Source organism: Vanessa atalanta, chromosome 14 (genome assembly GCF_905147765.1).
Source record: "Vanessa atalanta chromosome 14, ilVanAtal1.2, whole genome shotgun sequence".
Classification (NCBI taxonomy): domain Eukaryota; kingdom Metazoa; phylum Arthropoda; class Insecta; order Lepidoptera; family Nymphalidae; genus Vanessa; species Vanessa atalanta.
Window position 1 is genome coordinate 9,401,300 of NC_061884.1, and position 20,354 is coordinate 9,421,653.

General features: G+C 32.4%; 1 pseudogene; it reads left to right on the plus strand.

Moving 5' to 3' along the window:
- Positions 1 to 1,553: 1,553 nt before the first annotated feature.
- LOC125069005 lies at positions 1,554 to 15,121 on the plus strand (annotated as a pseudogene).
- The last annotated feature ends 5,233 nt before the right edge of the window (positions 15,122 to 20,354 follow it).

A 20,354-nucleotide genomic window follows, 5' to 3' on the forward strand; every position in this document is an offset into this window, starting at 1 on the left:
GCCGTTGAGGGCCGTAAAATATTATCTATTCATTAATTATAGAATTAATTCTAAAAGTTAATTACTTTTTCATTTTAAAGATAGTCCCCTTTTTTATAGGAAAAATATATTGGTGCGATTTCGGATTAAAACAGTAAAACTGATATAAAGTCGTATGTGATTATGGAGATGTAAGGAGAACTGTCCCACTTGGGGATAAGTTAAAAAGGCCAGCTGAAATCATTAGATAACAGTTCAAAAACCCTACAACATAGCGTTAGCATAGGCATATAAGAAATAGGGTGTGTATGAATGTCGTAGAACTTGTTTATAGATTGAAGTGTGCCGATTTAGAAAATTTAATATTTTCAGTGATAGTATACAAAATCTAAACTATTTACATAGTCGGAAATAATTATGTTAATATGAGCTAAAAGAATTAGTTTGCGAAAACGCGGAGTGTTATAGATTTTTAATGCATTTTGACGGACAAATTTTATAGAGAATAACGTAAGATTATTTATAATATCTAGATAGACTTTTGCACTACTAAGTCACTATTTACTAACTTTATTTCTTAGTGTGTGTGTGACAGCTGCGATTGACACTAGCCAAACGTCATACTACTTTATTAGCGTAGATTACTTGCCGGAAGATCCGAACGATGCTGCTGACTCCCTCGCCGATGTGGTACTTCAAGATAATATGAAACTGTTCATTCCGTATTCTGCCGTGCCCATCGGTGGCAAGTCACAGACCCGGTTTGATCGCTTTTGCAAAGCGGTGTCACTCTGCAAGCAGGAATATCTAGCCTGGGCTAACGCATCTGTGTCTCGTGATGTAAATAGTAGCGCATTCAAAATACAATTCTGCCCCTCCTTCAAAAACATCATTGCTAAGGCGAAGATGGAGTACATTGGCAAATTGGCGAGAGACTGTTGCGACTCCCTCCACGCTAAGTCTTAGGAAATTTCTGTTACCCTTATTTTCCATTTCTGCACAGGGATTTTATAGTACTATTGTCTATGGGCAGATGTGACAACTTACCCATTTACCAGTACGGCTATCTATATAAAATAATTAAAAAAACTAGGGAAAATTCCGCGTCAATTGGTCATAGTCTATACCGATACGTTCAGTAGTTATCACGTGACCTACGCACAAAAAGATAAAACCATTATTTTATAGGTATATAACATACCATCAATATAAAACATCGTATTAATTTATTTAAAAGAAAAATTAAACAAATAAATCAACCTGAAGCTTAACATCGTATCGTAATTAGTTTTTAAACTACTGACTATTTATATAATACGTTTATTATACAGATTACAAAATAGTCATTGTGTAACGCTATTTCGAGAGTGTCATAAACACTTTATAGTTTTCGTTAATAAAATAAAGATGTAAACTAGTCACTCTTTATCGGAATCCATTAGAATTGAGTCGCTACAATAAACAGTCACAAGCAATAACGTTGCCTTTAAAACGATACGGTGAATTTAAATAAAACGGTACACTTTTGTTAAAATTAAACAATGTTTAAGATTGGAAGTAAGGGCCGGGGCTTTGAAAAGATCTTCTCGATAAATGGAAGGATGAAACATCTGTGGACGATGGGTAAGGTCGTACAGTCACCGTATAAAGACGTGGTCATACCAGATATGCCGATCTCTGAATACATGTGGCAGAATTTGGATAGATGGTCGAACAAAACGGCAGTTGTAAGTAATTTGATTTTCGTTAATAATGTTAATTTTGAACCAATTTTCTAAATGCAAAATAGGTAGGTAGTCTAGCAAGTCAGCCATATGTTGTTTAGACGACACCATCCATAGACGCTGTAAGTAATACGTATCCCTTACATCATCAAATCGAAAATTCTTGTTAAATATTACATTTTATTATACATGTTACAGTCAAAGTGATTAAATAGCTATAACGTATGATATAATATGTAATTACTAAATTGTCTATACAATGAATGTATGAATCACTTTATCTGGATATTATTTATAATAGCAGTACAAAGTTAGTCAAAGTAATAAAAACAGACGTGGTCGAAGACTGATATGTTTGAATTAAGAAGTGAAAATTTTTGACAACAGTTATACCTATTCTGTAAGATGAAACTCGAAACTCACCGAATAACACGAGCGTGAAATGTATGTAAAGGATGTGATACGCGACATTGGTTATAATAAGTAATTAGGTATAATATTTATAGGATGCATGTATCAAAATAGCGTATTATCGTAAGTTGGTTGTGCAGTGAATGACAGTGAGATACGAAATGGATTCTTACAGAATCGCAATCAGATATTAAATTACTTAAAAAATAAACATCATATATTCCACATTGATGAAACACATCAACACGCGTAGAAGTCTAGTCCGTTTTTCCGGTTGGTTCAGAATAAAAAATCAGTATTTAAAAATACTAATAAATTATTTTATTTTATTAATGTTTTCAAAGTTATTAACGAATTGGCTATGTAAGAAATGGTTAAAATTACATACAGCGCTAATGTCTATGGTTTTTTTTAAATATATCTGGAATTTTAATTATTTTAACTGCAGTAGAACTTCGATTATCCGAATAGTTCGGAAACTAAAAAGTTCGTATAATCGAAATGTTGGTTGACTTTGAGACAAGATTAAACAAAAACAACACCTTTTCACATAAGAACAGTAGTAAATTTGTAATATACAGTTGTAATATAAAACATCTACAAAACTGAAATGCTATATTTATATTATTTTTTAATAAAATCGTCAATTTTTAATCGACAAACGGCCAACTCGTCGACGAGCGGCAACTTTCCAATAATTAAGCGTTCGGATAAACTAAGTCAGCGTTCGGATAATTGAGTGTTCGGATGTCAAAAGTCAACGCAAATTCCCGGTAGCGCGCTCTATCTTTATATACCCTTTTGTTTTATAATCTTAGGTGTTTTATAAAACGATTTAAAAATTAAAAAGAACATTTTTTTTATATGCACGTTTATAAAATATAAATACCATAACCCGAAATTCGGTGGTCCGGATAAAGTTCTCTATCGTTTTTTATAAAGTACAGGAAGATAGACGAGTTTTAGATCGGTCATAGTTATTGGTAATGTATCTTATACAAATCGTTCAGTACACCAATATTGCGTCGCCAACAATGAGAGCTGTTATCCCATAATATGAAAACTATTATCCCATTCCATGGCTGTGGCTGAGTAGTAAATTGATGAGAAGATGATACTGAAGATGGGATTGTATTAAGTAATACCACTAAAATCTAGTTCTTAAGGTAAATAGTACAATATACCATACGCACATCTTATAGAAAAGTACTTTGGGGGTAAAATAATAAATATATTGTTTATTAATTTTCTTTAATTATAAATTAAATTATAACTGATCAAATGTGATGTTCTATATCTACCGAGTTTTGTGACGGCCATTTTGTTTTTAGTTTCTTCATAAGTTCGACTTTTTACAGATTTGTGGAATAACTGATAGACGGTACACCTACCAACAGCTATACCGCCAATCCCGTGCATTTGGTGCGAATCTGCGGAAAAAAATTAAAATTCAAGATGGCGACGCAGTTGCAGTAATGCTACCAAATATACCCGAATATCCTATTGTAGTGCTTGGAACATTAACTGCCGGTGGTTTAGTTACAACATTAAATCCTGTTTACACTGCACGTAAGCTTAAACATCGAGATTATATTATTAGTTAGGTATAAGATATTAATAGTACTTACCAAGAGCCGAGTATCACCCATTGTTACTATTTCAATTGTAACGCTTACAAAGAGTAAGGATGTGCTTAATTTTTTTTGGGAAAGCGTACGCTTAAAAATGTCATCAAATCAACTACTTAGATATTATATCTAGTGTCTTCATTTTAAGCATAACACGCCCACATGTAAGCAGTGTTCTGGTGATCTTCTCAATAAAAGTTTTTTAAGAGACCTTTAGGGGCTCACTGACAGTCCAAGACTTGACCATCATCGGTGAGGGTTTCCCTAACAGGGGGTGCTCAGGTTTTATATAATACACAATGAGTTTTCGACATAGATAATTTTACTACTTATTACTTATTTGGTATATTACCGATATCTACTAAACTCATTAGAGCAGCGTGCTTGAATAAACACCAAATGTTTTATCTGAAAAGTAAAGGAGGTTTTAGTGTTGCGGGGCATTATTTACTTAACTACTTATATTTTCAAGAATATTTCCAAAGTTCCGATAACAATTTCGCCGAAAATTAACATTAAGAAGGCAATTGCGAATCAATTTTAATACCATAGATATTTAAGATTTCAACCAATAATATCAATTTAATGCCTAAGTTTTTATTTTTCTTTATAATTCATTGTAATTGAAATAAGTTATAGTTTAGTAGCGATTTCAGGCTAATGTAAAAATCAATCTACAAGCATTTTCTCCTTCAACTATTTTCTTTCCAGATGAAATTGAAAGGCAAATCCTAATATCAGATCCGAAAGTAGTCGTTGCTGTTCGAGACACCGAACCAATAATAAAAGATAGAATAGAAATTACTTAAACAAATGTAAATTAAATATACCAGTAGTCGTCATCGACATCGATGAGTCTCGACCAGCAGACACTGTGTCTTTTAAAGAATTTATTGAAGATAATAACACTGATTTAAATATTTTGAAAGAAGTCAAATATAGCGTGGATGATGTATCATTACTTTTATATTCGAGCGGCACTACTGGTCTCCCTAAAGGCGTAGAATTAACGCATCGAAATATTGTTGCGAACTGTGAACAAATTAATTCAAATGAAATAAATATGTTCACTGATACAACTGGTGAGTATTTTATTTTTTTAATTAGATCGGATAAAGTATCCACTTATACTGATCAAACTATATGTATTATTTATTTCGCATCGTATTGGAGTTGCGAGAATAACTGAGCCTTCCCTTAATAACGAAAAGCGGCCTAAGTCCAACAGCACATTAAACAGTATTTTGAATTAGTATTTAAGTCCAGTCCAGTCGAACTATTAGCTCCGCTCCGTACGCGACTACACTGAATGAATGGCAAAGCCACGCTATTAGCTTTATGTCAAGTGAACAGTTTTCAGTTTAGTTCACTCGAACAGAGTGAGTGTTCAGATATAATAAGAAATTTTTTTGTACGAAACTAACTAACCGTTTTGTTTCCAATTTTCAGACTCAAATCAAGACACGACTCTGGCGTATTTACCGATGTTTCATGCTTACGGTCTGTGTGCAGTTATGATACACAAACTATCAGTTGGATTGAAATTGGTGACCTTACCAAAATTCCAGTCGGATATGTTTGTAAAGACATTGAAAAAATACGATTTTACTACGTTAGTCAAAGTCAAAGTCAAAGTCAAAAATCTTTATTCAATATAGAAGTATTTGCACTTGCTTATTGATTGTCAAAAATCTACCACCGGTTCGGAATTTAGCACCTCGGACCTGAGAAGAACCGGCGAAAGAAACTCAGCGGGATATATTTTTTTTCATTTTTTTTAACCATTTTCCATGTAGGTACAATGATAAGTATATATTAGTTGTTTAAAACAGCCTGGAGGCGATCATTTCATTCCCAAGGTGTGCAGTCAACTAAAAAGTCATTAGTGTTGTAATATCCTTTAGCACACAAACGCTCTTTAACGACTCTTTTGAATTTTATAATTGAATAATTTTGAACGTTTTCTGGGATCCTGTTGTAAAAACGTATACATTGCCCCAAAAAAGAGTTACTAACCCTGTGTAATCGGGTACTTGGAGTAACAAGTTTATTCTTGTTCCTAGTGTTAATAGAATGTACGTCACAATTTCTGGGAAAATCATTTATGTTTTTGCGTACATACATAACATTATCAAAAACAAATTGAGAAGCGACAGTCATTATTTTAATTTCTTTAAATTTACCTCTTAACGAATCTTTTGGGACCAGGTTATAAATTGCACGAATAGCCCTCTTCTGCAGTACAAAAATAGTATTAATGTCAGCTGCATTACCCCAGAGTAGGATGCCATACGACATTATACTATGGAAATAACTGAAGTACACAAGGCGTGCCGTATCCACATCAGTCAAAAGTCTAATTTTTTTTACCGCATAGGCTGCAGAGCTAAGTCTATTCGCCAATTTATTTATATGGGGGCCCCATTGGAGCTTAGAGTCTATTGTCATACCAAGGAACTCTGTTGATTCTAAAACATCTAATGCTTCCCCGTTTAAACGTACACTCGTTTTGACACATCTTACATTGGGAGTAGTGAATTTAATACATTTAGTCTTTTTACTATTTAACATTAAATTATTAACACTAAACCAATTTACTATTTCAGAGAGAGTATTGTTCACATCGTCATATATTGAAAGACGTCTTTTTATTTTAAAAATTAAAGAAGTATCATCAGCAAACAATACTATCTCGAGTTTATCACCTAGGAGATGTGGCAGGTCATTTATATAAACAAGGAAGAGAAATGGTCCAAGAATTGATCCTTGAGGGACCCCCACAGTAACTGGAGACCCGGGAGATCTCTTTCCATTTACATCAACCCTCTGAATGCGATTGCTCAGATACGAAATCAGAAGACTGAGTGCAGTGTCCCTAATTCCATAATGACGTAGCTTCCTGACCAAAGTTTCGTGTTGCACACAATCAAAGGCCTTAGATAAATCACAAAATATCCCTAAGGCATCCTGTGACTCCTCCCAGGCCCTGTAAATATTTTTAACGAGCTCAACACCAGCGTCAGTTGTCGAGCGACCCCTTGTAAATCCAAATTGTTTCTTGTGTAGCAACTTGTTATTGTTAAAATGTACTAGCATTTGATTTAGTAACAACTTTTCAAAGATCTTGCTAAGAGTTGGTAGTACAGAGATGGGCCTATAGTTGTTGGGGTCTGATGTACTACCTGATTTAAATATTGGTAATACTCTACTATGTTTCATGAGGTCAGGAAACACGCCACTAAGGACACATTTATTAAATATAGTGACAAGGTAGGGTGCGATTACATCAATTATTGAATTGACTACCTTGACAGAGATCCCCCACAGATCGGCCGTTTTCTTAATATCTAGTGATCTGAAGGAACTTATTACATCACTTACACTTACTGTATTAAATTTAAAGCTAATATTACATTCTTCCACATGGTTTTTTAATAATGATTCAGCAACGGTAGGAGAGGAATTTAATGAGTTAGTTGTCGAAAATGGAATGTCAGCAAAAAAATTTTCAAAAACAGTTGCAACATCCCGATCTGAGGAAAATAAATTGTTGTCAATAGATAAGCTAAAGTCGGAGATGTTATTTTTGACTCTTCCAGTTTCACAATTAATAATTTTCCATGTCATTTTAATTTTATCAGGTGCCTCAATAATTTTTTTTTTTATATGCAATGATTTAGCTGTATGACATACACGTTTGAATAGTTTAGAGTAGGCACTAACATAACTGATAAATGAAAAAGACCGGTTGTATGATCTTTCACTATAAAGTTCATACAACCTCTGCCTACTCTTGTGAATTCCGACAGTCGCCCAATCATTAAATTTAAGAAAATTCCTAGAATAGACTGTCTTGGAAGTAAATATGGCATTAAATTCTGTTTTAATTAATTTAAAAAAATTGTTATAAAGCTCATTAGAATTATCATTTAATTGTAAATATGAGAGCTTTGCCATGATATTACTTCTGAACTTCTCAATTCGATACAAATTGATTGGAACAAATGTCTGTTTTAAATCCTTAGCATTGTTATTTATTTGCGAATTAAATGAAGCCAACTGTCCACAATGATCAGAACTTAACATATTTATAATACATTTATGATTAGGTACACAGTTGGTAAATATGTTGTCAATACATGTTCCAGTGGATTCAGTGATTCTAGTTGGCTCTAAGAATAAGTTAATGAGGTTATATGAATATAATAATGATCTGAATCTAATACTTGTGCTACAGTTTTCTAATAAATTTATGTTGAAGTCACCACAAATAAAAATATATTTACTTGATCCAGATAATTTCAATAATGCACTTTCCAATATTTTCTCAAATGCTTCATATAACCCGCTAGGAGGTCTGTATACGCATACAACAATGACATGCTCAAGCTCTGCACAGGCTATTTCAATAGTCTGCTCAATAGAAAGGCTCACAACATCCTTACGTTCTTTAAATTTTAGATTTTTGTTAATAAGTATTAATGAGCCACCACGTATAGCTTTTTTTCTATTGAACATACTAGCCATCTGGTGACCACTAAAGTTAAACATAAACTGATAATTTACAAGCCAATGTTCTGTTATACATAAAATATCAATGGCATTACTGTTTATGAATAACTCAATTTCTAAATCTTTTCCTGTCATTCCTTGAATGTTTTGGTGCGCCAGGTTTACAAGTTTACTATTATTATTGTTTTGATTATTTCTAATTTTAAGATTTAGGAATTTATCCAAGGTTAAATTACTATTAGGTAAATTAATATTAGTATTAATAATACTTGAGCCAGAGACTATCTCTTTTGTCTTAAAATTCAATTTAAATTACTTTTATCAGTGTTAATATAAATTAAATTGTTATTTTTATTATGCATATGATCCTTGGTAACATTTGGCATAAAATAATTATTGATATTGTAAGCTATTAGGTTACCAATTTGTCTTCTCGATTTTATTGGTAGGTACATAGTACCCTCTGTCAACTTAAATCTATATATGAATTTATTAATGTCAAATAACATAAAATCATTGCTACAATGTCGGGTCAAATTGTATAAAGATACATTTAAGTCATAAATATGTAAATTCTGTGCATCTGTCAAGGTATGTGAATATGGAAATGTACTAATTATAAATTTGCATTTCTTTTGATTTTGAATTTCACATAATAATTTTATATCCTTAATTAGATTATTTTTGTTCAGAGACAAGCTGTCTCCATGCATTAATACAACTATATTATTGGAATCCAGATGCATAGAACTTATCTTATTTATTTGGTACTGATAGGTTGCCCCGGGTGAGCATGTATTGACTACATTTTTTATCTCATTTTTTAGTATTGAGCCAAAGCCCTGACCTAACTTGTCAGATACTACTATAACATTTTTAACATTTTTATTTATATTTATTTCTAACCCCAGTTTATTGTGGTTGTGGAACCCTGGTGAACATTGACTCAACTTGAGAGGTTGGGACACTGTGTTAATATTAGTGTTAGCAGAGGCCAACTCATCTTCTTGAGTATGCAAACAGTTACACATGGATTCCTTTGATAACGATTCAAATTTTTCCAAGTTAGAGGTGCATAGCTCAAGAAGATTGTTGGCTGCATGTATATGTTCCTCTATCTGTTTTTGAGCCAAGTCATATTTTATATTCACAAATTCTAAAGATCTCTGGAGGCTAGAAATTTCTAGTTGCAGATGTTCAATGTTATTGTCATATATCAATTTATTATTTTGCAACTTATTATTACATGATTTTACTTTATTAATTAAATGTGACCGGTCTTTTCTCATTTTGTATACATATTGATATTTATAAGTATTACTAATTATTTTTTTTGTTTTTTTAATGAATTTATTTAATTTTATGTATTTTTTTATCTTTTTATGTGAATTCATATAGGTGTGATTAGCTTCAGACTCCTGCAAGGTGGTATTGGAGTCAGAGGCATGTGTAACTAACTCATGATACAACCTTTCAGTCGCATCACATTTCTGGATTGTTTTAATTTGTTCTAGTTCTATTTCTAATTTTCGGGCATTAGTAAGACTTACTTCCAGTTCTGAAATGCGACTCAAAGCTCTTTCATGTTCATTGCTACACTCTTTAAATGAGGTCACAATCTCAAGAAGATTGTCCCGCTGGCTAACAACATCTAAACAATGTTCATTCAACTTAGCTAGCTCACTTTTGAGTTCAGTGTTTTTTTTCACAATTTTTTTAATCTCTTCTTCACTGTCCTCACGCTCTTGAAGAAGTTGTCTGTTTAACTCTTTGGAGGCTTGTAATTCCTTAAGGGTCAATTGGAATTTGACCCTTAAGGATCATTGGTCATTGGTTCCACCAACAAGTAAGGGATCTAATTCATATTGAGACCGATTCTTAATCGTTTCAAAAATATAGTTTCAAATATCGTAATAGTAATAGTAATCAAATTGTTTCAAAAATAAGCCAGATATTAATTTACATTAATATACATTAATATATATATATATATACTTTACAACTAATGGAGCTATTATAACGTCAAATCATTATTCTAGTTCTCTTTCTGGCGAAGGATCCTAAAGTGAATACCAAACATTTTACGAAGTTAAAAAATGTTATTGTGGGCGCTTCACCAACTCCAATGGCTGATATCGAGCAATTTCTAAACAAAGTGAATGTGAGTAAACTTTTTTTGTACGTATCTTTATTATCTCATTATGGATACCACGGTATCGTTGCATTGTGTGAAGATGGAGGTGGAGATGAATTTAATACATGATGACGCAGGTACTTTATAAGAATTTTATCCAGACAAAGAAATACATTGTATGTACCTACGATTCCATACAATGTTTTTTACTGATCAAGCTTATTCACCTCTTCTTCTTACGCACTATCTAACCTCCTCTCTTCTAGGTCTGAACCCAATAGGACTTTATTGTGATTTATACAAGTAACAAACAGTAAAGTTTTTGTCTCTGTCTGGTTTGAAGTTACATTATTATCATAATAAAAAAGGTTAAAGATAAAGTATTAACCTCTAGATTGTACTTATATAATAATGGCTTCAAGACATATTCCTATCATAATAATTTTCGACGAAATAGTGAGAACTTGCGTATGTATCATAACTCTTTCTTCCATAATCTGTTCTGGGTATGAATCTTTTACATACTCTCTTCTATATCAAAGAGCGCGTCTGAAGAATTCCTAGTTTCTGATATTTCTCAGAATCTCATAAATTCTTATAATCCTTTACTGTTAATCGGGTCTAAATTTAATATATTACACATCCAATGAATACCAAAAAAAGGTGTTTACTCTGTGATAGGACTCTGTGAAATCTATCAAGGTAGGTACCACGCACTTATCAGATATTCTTCCACCTGACAGCAGTACTCAGTATTGTTGGGTTTGAAGGGTAGGCGAGTCAGTGTAACTACAAGCAAAAGGGATATATAACATCTTAGTTCCCAAGGTTGGTGGCGCATTGGCGGTGTAAGAAATGGTAATAGTGGTAAATATTACTTACAGCGCCAGTGACCCGTTTGTTCGTCCGCCTATCAATTAAATAAAAAAAACACTTTTGGGAATATTCAGTAATTATGTTACTAACTATTTTCGGACTATTTTCTGGTATGGTTTAAATGATTTCTTAATTGCAATAATGTTTGAATTAATTTAATCAATTACTTCATTTATTAAATTAACACCCTATTTAATATTTTATGATACAATTTTATTTAGATATAATATATTGCTCTGATTTTTACACAGGCGCTTTGCGGAAAATAAGAATAAAGTTATGACGTGACCTACGACTTAATATTTTGTCACATGACATTTCATCAATTTATTTAGGCCAAATTATCACAAGTTTGATTTAAATGTTGATGTCAATAATTATTAGAACATAAAATAATATTATCTCATTCGGTTATATTAATAATAAAAAACGATAATATAAACAAATGCCACCTTTACAGGCTACATATTTTATATAATTTTATTTATGTGTGTTTGTCTTGTTACGCTAAACTATCGGCATGGATTAGTATACGTGATTCCCTTGCTCGCAAGATATGTGGTTGAGATGACTAATGTACACACACTAAAGAGAAAAATTTTAGAGCTATTTTATTGTTGCTTTCGTGAGTGAACACACATTGACAGTTTCTCATCCGACACGCAGGTCTCCTCACGATGTTTTCCTATATCGATGAGCACGAAATAAATTATAACACTTGATCTAATCACAGGGCTACCTCGTGAATCTTATTGTCTATTGTACCAATATTTCTCTGATTAGGTCGACTGTTACATAACGATATTTATTTAACTGACTTATTTGCACAGCTTTTTAAAAATTATGCACTTCGATACTTTTTGATTTTCTCTATTATCTTGGTGCCTTTGTGCAAGTCCGTCTGGGTAGACACACTCATCAGATATTTTACCACCAAACAGCAGTACTCAATATTTTAGTGTTCCGGTTTGAAGAGTGAGTGAACCAATTAATTTACAGTCACGAGGGACATAGCGACTTAGTTTTCATGGCGATGTAAAAGGCGTTGTTAAGTGAATGGTTAATATTTCTTACAGCGCCATTGTTTATGAGCGATGATAACCAGTAGCCATCAATTGCTAGTCCGCCTACCGAAATCATAAAAAAATATTTAATGTAATTGTTATATTGAAAAATATTTTTATTTTAGCATGACATACAATTCAGCCATGTTTATGGATTAACAGAGACGTCATCAATGACTCTAGCGCCACCTTCAAACTTCAAGGATTATTCCTCTGTTGGTTTCGCAATATCAAACTGTGAACTCAGGGTCGTCGATGATCAATTGAAAAACTTGGGTCCAAATGAGGTAATATGTTGTAATATGAATTAGGTAATCGATTCATTTCCCATTTGACGAACATACTTCATACTATCAAAAACTTTATATTTTAGGGAGATACGGTTCATTAATTAGTAGTTTAGTATATTAATAGTAATGTTATAATATTTAAATTTTGTTTTATTCATAATATATAACAATAAACATATTTTACCATTTTACAAAAGCAGGAAACCAAATGTTAATCTCTATTAACTACTCCTCTGAGTATAGAAGAACAACAGCTCTTTTAAAGTTTTCCACATTGCTGCTTTTTATTAATTTTCTATATAATCTTATCAGTAGGCAGGTGGTAGGTATCACCCACTTATCAGATATTCTACCGCCAAACAACAGTACTCAGTATTGTTGTGTTCCGGATGAGTGAGCCAGTTTAACTACAGACACAAGTGATATAACATCTTAGTTCCACACATTGGCGATGTAAGGAATGGTTAATATTTCTCGGTGGTGACCACTTACCATCAGGTGGCCCGTATGATCGTTCTCCAACCAATAAACAAAAATCATAATTACTGAATTTTAGTACTATAACTTAGCTTTAGTTTTGCAAAACAATAAGGCGCTGTTACTGACTGTAGTTTTTAGTTACGTATAATAAATTAATATTGATTTACAGCTTGGTGAATTGTTAATCAAAGGACCAAATATAACAAGAGGTTACAAGAATAATCCAGAAGCAAATGAAAAAGCTTTTGTGGAAAAGGAGTGGTTGAGAACTGGTGATTTGGTGAAGATTAAAGAAGATGGTTCTGTAGTTATAGCGGATAGATTAAAGGAAATTATAAAGGTAATTATTGTCTGGTATGAATTACTCACTAATTATTCTGAGATTAATTCAGTTCTAAAACGAGGGAGAAGATGAGATTTTATAATGAACGACGATGACCACGGCAGTCTGACTGACAAACGAAAAATGTTGACAACATTTCTTGTTTTTTCGCATAAGCAATTGAAGTATATACCTTGTCGCCAATAATTCCGAAGTTTCGAAATTGTCAGATGGAACGCCTATAGTGCTTCGAAAAGTACGTACGAATTAACCTGTGTGTACGATTTTACACATGAATTATCTGCAGTCATATAAGTTTGCCGTAAGATTATTTGCAGTGAGATTATTTGTCTGAGCGAAAATAGAGAGTGCATCTGTGCAAACACCATCATATTTCCCACGAACTTGGAGACCAAAATCGGTTAGGACTGATCAATCATCGAAATAATTATGCTATGAAAGAATCAAATTTGACAATGGGAATCCGTGGAACATAAGTAGTTAGAAAATATATTCAATAAGACTTTGGTAAAACAAATATGGTAAGAGATAAGAACGTAGTAAACTTTTCCTGTTGAAATATGATAAAGATATATTTACGGTTTTAACGTACAGAATAAATAATATCGAATTATATTAATACATATATCACGACGAACTGGAAAATATAATAAAGAATGTTGCGTAAAAATATTACATCTGCTTTTAGTGAAGCACAAAATAATAATAGATGTGATTTTAATAAAATATTACGAGCATATTCTACATTACATTAAGGCATTTCATCGATATATAAATATAAATAGAATCGCTTTATTGAAAAATAAATAGTTTGCGTTCTCAGTGATACACATGGTCGATTTTGGATTTGAATTGAACATGTTCGATTCAAAGTAGGACATATCTATACAGAATGCGTTTATTGGGTTAAATTGTGATAAGGTGTAAATGAATAGCACCAACATTTTATTACTACTTGAAGTTAGAACAATTAGACAAAACAGAAACAGAAGAGCTCATAAACGAGCATTACATGTGCGTGTAATGTCACAACTTCGAATATTACAGCAATGTTACTTTAAATGTAAAAGTGCGCGACACTAGTGTAGTGCGCACTTTTACATCGTAGTTCCTAAAGTTGATGGCGCATTGACAATGTAAGGAATGGTTAATATTTTTGGCGCCAATGTCCGTGGTGACCACTAACCACCAGGTGCCCCATTTGCCTATCAGTTTACCTATAACATAAAAAATTACGTTGTCCCTTGTACATATACGTACTACCTACACACTTTTGTTATTTTAATTTGTGTTTTACATTGTAATAAAAATTGTGGAAGATGTGGAGAGTAAATTTAGTATATCTGTGAATTAAAATGATAGGCATATTACAAAAACTACTCACAGAAATTTTCGTTACAGGTTAACGCTTACCAAGTTCCTCCAGCTGAATTGGAAAACGTTATCAAGGAGCACCCAGCAGTATTTGATGTAGCAGTAATTGGAATACCAGATGAGAAAACAGGGGAAAAACCTAAAGCTTTTGTAGTATTAAATAAAGGGTTTAATGTAAGCGAGAAGGAAATAATGGAACATGTCAGCGGAAAAGTTGCTCCATTTAAAAAATTAAAGGAAGTAGTTTTTATTGATGCCATACCTAAAAATTCGACTGGAAAGGTCATGAGGAGATTGTTGCATTAAGAAACGTTGTAAGATTGAATCAATAGGGCCTATTACGGTTCATCCATTGGAATTGTCTCAAATATTATATTATATTATTATTATAGGATTTTCCGTGACTACCAAGATCTTGCTGTACAATGCTTTTGTGCGTAGTCAATTGGAATATGCTTGTATTGTGTGGAATCCCATTTATACTATTCATTCTCAACGTGTTGAGAGTATTCAGCGTAACTTCACTAGGCATCTTGCCTTCCATTCAAATGAGTTCTCGCATAGACAACCATATGTTCAAAGGCTTCTGCATTTCAAAATGCTGTCTCTTCGTGACAGACGATGCGTGCAGAGTCTTTGCTTCTTACATAAAATACTTAATGGTGATATTCAGTACAGTGGCCTAGTCGAACGCTTCCTTCTAAATGTTCCTTATAAATGCCCAAGGAATTCTATTCCGAACACATTTCACATCCCGCGCGTTAAAACTAATCTTGGATCCCAGTCTCCCGTGGTGCAATTGGCAAGATTTTGTAATGAAATTTCCAAAAAGTTGCCAGGTCTGGACCCATTTTGTGATTCGTTTCATGTATTCAAACGAAAAGTTGTCGACTATTTGTTTTTTTCTTCTCTAAGTTAATTAGTTTTCCTAAGTTTATGTAGTGATGTTTTTTGTTTTTATTTTGTGATTTTTGCGTAATGTTTTTGTTTTATTTTTGAATTAATGTGTGGACATTTTAATTGTACACTGTTTGTAATTTGTATATGTTATGTGCACTTGTCATTGACGTACATATCTGATATTTTAATATAGTCGCTTTTGCTGTAAATGTTTAATATGTATGTTGTAAGTGTGCTTGTTTAAATAAAAAAAAAAAAAAAAATATTTGGTGCGGATCGAAAATTGTTGCAATCGATAAATAAGTATTATGGACCTATTCGGTCTTCGATTTCTATCGATAAGTTGTAATGTAAACAAAATTCGAATCAAGACTTACATGACTATTTTAAAACATTGTCTCATTGCATAAAAAAAATATATTCGTATCGTAAAACACGTTATACGTTTTATATTTTGACAGGTGCAAACAGCGATTGAAACCGATGAATCGTAATAGCCCGGCTTCGGTTCCTATGATTTTTTTTGTGTCAGTTCTTTGAAATCATAGTAAGATGCTACTGTAATTGCGAAAGGTCTACGAAATAAGTTTATGTTAAAGTAATTTTTACCTTATAAAGGATAGTTATGTTGAAGTTGTGAGCATAGTTCTGATTTACATGTGCTTAATTTGTGTTTATAATTCGTCTGCATTTATACATATGCCGGATGAAATTCTGCCGTGTATCGTGCATTGGAACATCGTGGTGAGATATGCTTTCAAACCTTCACCAAAAAAGAAGTCATTTACTCAACAATGGGCTATTTACATGATTAAGCTTTGAAGGACATTACGATACATAAGAATGTAACAAATACAAAAAATGGTATAAATACGTTTTTTAGATAATGATGTTAGCAATATTAAAGGATGAGTTTAATTAACTATCATTAATAAATAAGGTTTTTTATTATTATTTACGATTTAAATTCGTAACAATATCTGAATAACCTTATTAATAAATTAACTTTAATTTATAGCGTCAGATGATTGTCCGACAGTTGTATTTAATGTGTTTATTAAGGTTGTATAATGATTAGTTTCGTTTGCTGTGAACATGAAACGTGTGTGTGGAATTTGATGAGATATATTGTATGAATAACGAAAACCATCGGTTTATTTCATAAAATTATGCGTGTAGAGTATTTAGGTTTATGCGTACATTGAAACTTCAATATTAGTCTAAGGAATGATTTGCCGTATGACGTACTTCCTTTTTCTCTTCCCTTCGTGTGTTGTGTGAGTGCGCCGCGCTTTTAAAATTAGCTTGTGTAACGGACTTATCCTTCTCCTATAATATCACCCATCCCTTTGGCTGTGTTCTTCGAGTGTATGAAGACCAAGGGAGCGCTCCCAAGAAGAACGTGTCTTCACAAGTCAGAGCCCAGTTTTGAGGTAACGACCCCTTTTTTACCAAAACTACAGTCCACTTTTCTCTCGCGCGTACAATGCGTAACGCTTTAAAACCAGCTATGGCCTATGATCTATGACGTGTGATGTTATGTACACAATGATGAATTATTTAGTAGTAGTTAGTGTTATTTTATTCGGGTGTTATAAGGTTTTTTTTTATATCATCGATGTTTAATTAAATTTTAGGAAGTATAATGTTATCACGATTGATGATCAGGATATTGTTTGATTAAAGAGTTCAAAGTTTCAATAATTTAAATTGGTCAATTCGGTTTCGAGAAATCGGTGAATATACACGGTAAAAAAATTATACCTTCAACCCACCCAACTTTATCACTAACACCAAAAGTGTGCACATAATTTCACATCAATTGGTTTCACATTCCGTCGCAAGATTTAAATCACGCACACAAACGTATGAAGTATACTAAAAGCTTGTTATTGTAAAATATTGCAAAACACATACATTATTTTCATAGATGTTTATTATTAGTAATCCCGCTAAATGTAACTTTATTTTAATTTAAAAAAGTATTTAAAAAATAAATGCCAGTAGTATCTATATTTGTCATTGTCGTTGTTAAAATTAAACACAGTGCGCACTTTTGGAGCTAACTATAAGATGTTATATCCCTTGTTCCTGTAGTTACATTGACCCAATTACACTCACAACACAAAGTTAAGTATTGCTGCTTGGCGGTAGAATATGTGGTGGCGTCTGTATGCTATTTTTGCTTTAAGGAACATGTTAATTATACGAAACAAGCAACTATTTATTTGAATAATAATATATACTTTATCAGAATTCTATATTATAAAAATGTATTTTATTTGAATAACAAATATGTATATTGTTATATAAAATATTGCAAACACAATGAGTTATTTATATTTTAAGCGCCGCTGTTTATTTTTATTACGTTTTCCAACCGATGGCGCCATCATTCGCATTCCATTCTGGAATCTTGGAATTCTTTCTTATTATAATTTGTTTATTATCTTAAATTAAGACAGTTGGAATTTACGATATGTTTTAATGATGTCTCTTCTATGTGATTAAGGAAAAAACTAAAGTTACATAAAAGCAAGAAATAAAAGAGTAGGAATTTTAATGAACAAGATTTAGGTTCAGATTGTCTACCTCGTTGGCCTAATAGCTGATACAAGTCATTAGCTCTCGAGTTCCTGGGTTCAATATCCAGGTCAGGCTTATACAAAAAATATTGGGTTTTCCTTTCAAACAATTTTCAGCAGAAGCTCGGAGTCTGGATGTTAGAAGTGTGTATACCCAGTGACTTGGAGAGCTTAGACTTTTTCTAGTCGTGTCGGATTTGTTGGATCCTATCGAATGATGAGATTGTGGGAATACAGAGCACAGACTACACCTGTGTTTGCACATACATTTGTGCACTATCATATAAAATAAAACATAATGTCCTGCGCAGTTGACTCGAAACTCTTGAGTCCGCCTTGACCAAATAGGTTAGGAGGACATCATCATCTTCATCAATAAGAAACGGAAAACATTTAGGGACTTACATTTAAGAATTAAGTACATCCAGTAGTCTTATTCTGTAATTATTTTCGTATCTCACTCGTGAAATATTGGAAATTATTTTACGATGATACGCTATGTATCCTCAAGTGTTTATTATTATTATAGTCGATATCGTATTTTACTTTGTGACAATTTACGATTGTTTTAAGCGGCGAGACTTAAAAATGTTTCTAACAGAATTATTCGACAAATGTTCGTGTTAAACATTTTATTCGTGGAATAACGTTATACGTTTATGGGTGTATAATAAAAAAGAAAATGTATATTATATATAAAAAAGAAAGTTGGTTTTTATTTGTCATTTGATATACTATATATTATATGGAATATAACATTGTTTTTTTAACAATAATGATGCTGTGTAATCTTTTGAAAAACAGATTATTAAATTAAAAAAAAAATAGCAGTGTAGGCGACTACTGTAAATGTAATAATTATATGTATAATAATTTATATAATTAAATGTATAATAATTTGGAACTGGGAAGAAGAGACGAATATGTTAATTGTTTCTCGGTTTCAGTGTGTTGCACGAGTATACTTTAACGAGATGTATCCGTAAATGCATTTGCGTGGGATTTCTTAAAGTATATTTTTACTCGAAATTTTTCTCGGAATCAACATTTACCCATGAATTTATCTGAAGTTATTTTTATTTAATATTCAGAAAACCACAATATGTAATATATTAAAATAATGTTTACGAATAGTGTGCATGTCATTTTTTAACAATTTGCACCATAATATCTATATACACACGTCGTCCTCGATTTTATTATAGATCTTGTTAAGTTCTCCAGTTAGTTTATAGGAAAAATCCATAAATACTCTTAACTCTTACCTTACTATTCGTAACGTATCAGTGTTTTCTACGAACATTAAGGTACGAATTGACCTTTTTAGGAAAAACCTTTCTTCTAGTGAGATATTATACTGTCAATCGTATGATGGTTTATTCTAAATATAGGTTTAATACTCTTGAAATCAGATTAATAATTACAAACTTGTCTAAACTGTCAGACAAATGGACCACGTAGGTAAAAACGTTGCAAGAAATATTTAATATTTACCATACCTACATGGAAACTATGTTGTTATTCCCCTTTTCAAACACTGGTTCACGCAAACCGGAGCATACAATTAAAAAGTATTTTTGTTTGACGATTGGATTACGATTAGAAGTGGAAAATATTCCGGATTGATTAAAATTCTACTAAGGAAAGTAATCACACTAATCTTTTTTCTGTAACATTTGTTTAGAGAATGAAAATGGTGGTCCATTAAAGTTTGTTTGAAATTATTAAGGAAATAAATTGATTACTAAATTATTTAGAATTGTCTTTGCACATTTCAGCTCGGAGTCAGGACGAAAATAGTTTTACACTTCTATGCATTGGTTAGCACGTATAAACATATTATGCCTGATATTTCTTCGGTTGTCAGATTAATTTGTTGCGCACATGAAGCTGCTAAGACCTGGTGAAGGTCGCGGGAAGCCGTTGGTTGCTGGCGGTCTTTGGAGGAGGCCTATGTCCAGCAGTGGATGTCCTACGACTGAGATGATGATGATGAAGCTGCTAAGTGTTTCGGTTATCGGTATGGATATTATAATGCATCCCAGTTATTTCAT